A 5,355-nucleotide genomic window follows, 5' to 3' on the forward strand; every position below is an offset into this window, starting at 1 on the left:
CAAAGAAGAACTTAAAACCACGACAAATGTGGAAAAGGAGATGCAAATTGAAGCAGGGGATAGAATTGCTCAATTGTTATTTACTAACATCAAGAGCAATGCTGCTCCTGTTGAATGAGCATGGGCTTTTGGGAGTACTGGGAAACATGTGTTCTGGCAAATAATGGTCAATGGTGAAAGACCCAAATTAATTGTACAAATGAATGGTGCGGACATAGAAGGGTTGGTATATACAGGAGCTGATGTTAGTATATTTTCCCAAAAGTCTTGAAATCCAGATTGGTCACTTCAGAAGGTTTACACAAAATTTATAGGAATTGGTAAATTATCACAAATAAGACAAAGTGTCCAGTGGATTACCGGTGTGTGGGACCAGGAGGGCAAACAGGGCAGTTGAGGCCTTATGTGGCTGATATACCCATAAACGTATGGGGAAGAGATCTTTTACAACAATTGGGTACTCAATTTAATATTCCTGTAATTCCAGGGACAGCAAATGAGGAAATAACAGTTGATATGGTTGATGCTCCTGGGGAAGGTATTGATACAGGTGATAGAGAACAATCACATACCAACAGTCTGGACCCTTAAATGGTTATCAAACCAACATATGGCAAGAGCAGTGGCCTATAACAAAAGAAAAATTACAAGCACTTGAACAACTGGTACAAGAACAGCTGGTGGCTCGGCATAGAGAAGAATCTACCAGCCCATGGAATTCATCTGTATTTGTTGTTAAAAAAAAAAAAAAGCAAGTAAATGGAGGATGATAACAGATTTAAGAACAATTAAGCATGTGTCCTTTTTATATGTTGGAACTTCTTTTGGGAATATGCCCAGAAGTGGTATATCTAAGGAACCAGCAGGCTAATTTCCAGAGGGCTTGTACCAGCTTGCAATCCCACCAAAAAATGGAGAATTGTTTCTCTTTTCCCATGTCCTCATCAGGTCTGCTGTAACCAGGGTTTTTGATCTTAGCCATTCCGACTAATGTGTGAGGTGGAATATCAGGGTCATTTTGATTTGCATTTCCCTGATGACTAAGGATGTTGAACATTTCTTTAGGTGCTTCTGTGCCATTCAATATTCCTCAGTTGAAAATTCTTTGTTTAGCTCTCTACCCCATTTTTTTTAGGGTTATTTGGTTCTCTGGAGTCTAACTTCCTGACTCCTTTGTATATATTGGATAATAGCCCACTATCAGATGTAGGATTGGTAAAGATCTTATCCCAATCTGTTGGTTACTGTTTTGTCCTATTGACAGTGTCCTTCGCCTTTCAGAAGCTTTGCAATTTTATGAGGTTCCATTTGTCAGTTCTTCATCTTAGAGCATAAACCATTGGTGTTCTGTTCAGGAAAAGTTCCCCTTGTGCCCATGTGTTCAAGGATCTTCCCCACTTTCTCTTCTATTAGTTTCAATATATCTGGTTTTAATCGGATATCCTTGATCCATTTGAACTTAAGCTTTGAACAAGGAGATAAGAATGCACTCACAGCCTCAGGCCAATGCTTCCATGCTGGCCAGACAAGGGACAGGGATGACTGAGTGCTACAACTGATATGGGCCAATCCTCTATAGCCCTTGGACATCAAGATGGACCCAGGAGGATGCCCATATCAGCTATGTCCATATGGCCTTTGATGGTAACATGGGCATAGACCCAAACATAGCCCTCATCAGCAGGACCAGCCAAAACCTCACCATGACCTCAAGTGGTATCACAGGCTACTCATATCAGGCTTTTCCACACCACCCTTGTCTTTTCAGCTCCTCTCTTCATAGTGTACAAACCATTCAGCTTCCTCTCTCCCAACACTCATGCACATACTTGCTCATCCAGGCATTCTTTTGGGTGTCTTCTGCCACTGTGAGCAGCTGGCCTGTCTCTGAGTGTCTGCAGCCATCAAATGACTCTCAGGAAATATTCTTTTAAGCCACCTAGCTGCTCAAGTTGCTCTAGAGATTTTCCCTTCAAAAAGGTGTGGGGAGGTAATACTGTTCTAATTCTGTCATTTTGGGGGTCAAGGGTCATAGGAAGGCTCCTACTTCGGGAGTCAGCTACCTTGTTCTCCTGCTTTCCCCCTTAAAAAACAAAAGGATCAAGGAAAACCTGCAACTTTGAGGCTAAAACTCAGGAGTGGAGGATGGGGATCACACAAGCAACTAGCAGTACCTATGAACCTGAAGGAAATAATTACAAAGGAAAAACTTCCTGCTGCTCTAGTGGCCTCATGTCAATGAGCAAAAATGATAAATTTTGAACTTTAATTACTGAGCAAACACCATATGTAGGGGACACAGTGCTCCTCCAGAGTACTTGTCAATTCAAAAGCATCAGTTCACAAAGCCCCCCAAACTGGGCAGCGCTGCTGACAATGTCTTCAGGAGACATCCCAACCCAGGCCAGATTCTTTTTGTATTAATTAATTTTACATCCTGACCACAGTTTCCCCACCTTCCTCTCTTCTCAGTCCTTCCTGCTTCTTCCCCTCCCCACATTCACTCCTCTTCTGTTTCTCTTCAGAAAAGTGGAGGCCTCTTATGTCTATTAACTCTGGTATAAAAAGTTGCAGTAAGACTAGGCATATCCTCTCCTATTGAGGCTAGATGAGACAGCCCAGTAGGAGGAAAGGGTCCCAAAGGCAGACAACACAGTCAGAGACAACCCCTGCTCCCACTGTTAGGAGGCTCCATGCTTGGGTGCTCAGTATTTTGTGGGCCCCTATGGGCCCATGTTAGTGGATTTTGTGGGTCTTTATGTGATGTCTGTCCTTGATCCCCCTGCCTCCTACAATCCTTCCTTCCCCTTTTCCACAGGATTCTCCAAGTTCCACTTAATGATTGGCTGTGGATCTCTACTTCTGTTTCCATTACTGGATGAAGACTCTCTGATAACGATTATGCTAGGCTCCTGACTGCAAATATAGCAGAATATCATTAACAGTGTCAGAGGAGGCCTCCTTCTCATGGCATGGGACTCAAGCTGGACCAGTCATTGCTTAGCCATTCCTTCTATTTCTGCTTCATCTTTACCCCTGTACCATTTTGTCAACAGTTAAAATTCTGAGTAGAAGGTTTTTGTGGCTGGATTGTTGTCTCAATCCCCTCCATTGGAAATCATAACTGGTTACAGGAGATAGATAGTTCAGGCTCAATATCTCTATTGCTACGAGTCCTAGCTAGAGTCACCTTCATAGATTCCTGGGAATTTCCACTGCCCTAGGTTTCTAGCTCATCCCAGAGATTTCCCACACCATTCCAGTTGTCTCTCCCAGTACTCTCTTCCTCAACCCTCTCCCCCACCCAATTCCTATTGTTCTCATCCTTACCCTTCCAACTCCCTTCCCCATTTCATGCAGGATGTCTATTTTATTTCTCCTTCTCAGTGAGATTCATTCATCCCTTTGAGTTCTCCTTATTTCTTAGCTTCTTTGGGTCTGTGGATTGTGGCATACAATGTTTATCTTTCTGGGTCTGGGTTACCACACTCATGGTGATCTTTTCTAGTTCCATCCATTTGCCTGAAAATTTCATGATGTCCTTCTTTTTAATAGTACGCCATGGTGTAAATGTACCACATTTTTGTTTAATACTTTGTTTAAGGGACATCTAGGTTGTTTCTAGTTTCTGACTATTATATATAAAGCTGGTATTAATGTGGTTAAGCAAGTATCCTTGTGGTCTGGTGGAATGTCCTTTGGGTATATGCCCTGAAGTGGTGTCTTGAGATAGATTGAGACCCAATTTTTTTTATTAAATTTAATTTTTATTCACTTTATACCCCAATATCAGCCTCCTTCTCCTCCCAGTACCCCTCACACCGATCCTCTCCCCATTCAACCCTCTCTATCATTGTGAAGGGGGAGCCCCACTCTGTGCGTTAATCCCCCACACACTGCACCCCCTCACTGAAAAACTGCCAAAATGATTTTTAAAGTGGCTATACAGGTTTGCACACCCACCAGCAATGGGGAAGTATTCCGTTTGCTTCACATCTTTGTCAGCATAAGCTATCATTTGTGGTTTTGATCTTAGCCATTCTGAAAGGTGCAAGACAGAATCTCAGAGTCCTGTTTCTTTGCATTTCCCTGCTGGCTTAGGATGTTGAACATTTCTTTAAGTGATTCTAGACCATTAAAGATTCTTCTGATGAGAATTATCTGCTTAGCATATTCCAATTTTTATTGATTTATTTGGTTTGTTGATGTTTAGTTTCTTGAGTTCTTTATAGATTTTGGATGTCAGCCATCTGTCAGATGTGAGGTTGGTGAAGAATTTTCATTCTGTAGGCCAATGTTTTGTCCTATTGACTGTGGGTTTTGCCTTAGAGAAGCTTTTCAGTTTCATAAGGTCTCATTTATTAATTGTTGATCTTAGTGCCTGTGTGACAGGTGTTCTGTTCAGGAAGTTGTCTCCTGTACCAATACATACAAAACTATCCCTCAATTCCTCTTCTATTAGATTCAATTTATCTGGTTTTATGTTGAAGTTCTTGATCCACTTGGATTTGAGTTTTGTACAAGGTGATAGATATGGATCTATTCCATTCTTCTACATGCATATATCCAGTTAGACCAACACCATTTGTTGAAGATGCTTTCTTTTTTCCATGGCCTAATTTTAACTGCTTTATCAAATATCAATTGTCCATAGCTGTGTGGTTTTATTTCTGGGTCTTCAGTTCTATTCCATTGATTAACATGTCTGTTTTTATGCCAATACCATGCAGTTTTTATTGGTAATTACTCTCTTGTAGCACTTGAAATCAGGGATGATGATACCTCCAAAAGTTCTCAAATTATACAGGATTGTTTTAGCTATGTCAAGCTAGATTCTTATCAGGTAAACAGAATGTTCTTATCAGATAAAGACAAACTTAAGCTCAGCATTCCTCAGAAATCAGTGGTGTACATTTGTGTTTTTCAATAATGCCATCCTTCTCTGTCTCAATGGGCAACTGCCACAAGTAAAATGGATGTCCTTACAGACTAATCCAAACTGCCTCTATCAGCTTAGTCTGCCACCAAAATTGACTCTCACAAAAAGTGCAATTGCTTTCCCACAGAGCTGCTGACCTCTATTCTCATGAGGTAGCCTTGAAATCCCCTACCTACCCCCAGTAAACTCTGTAATGGCTATTTCTGGTTATCAACTTGACTATATCTGGAATGAGCTACAACCCAGAATTGAAGGGCTCACCTGTGATCCAGATCTTGAGGCTGGAAGACACAAGTTTCTGACCTAGATCTTGGCATGAAGATCTTGAGGCATCATGGCCATGAAATGCTTAGGCTTTACTCCCAGAAGACTGAGGCAAGGAGATCTCTAAATTCAAAGTCAGCCTGGAATAAAGC

This window comes from Mus musculus, chromosome X (assembly GCF_000001635.26).
Source record: "Mus musculus strain C57BL/6J chromosome X, GRCm38.p6 C57BL/6J".
NCBI lineage: Eukaryota > Metazoa > Chordata > Mammalia > Rodentia > Muridae > Mus > Mus musculus.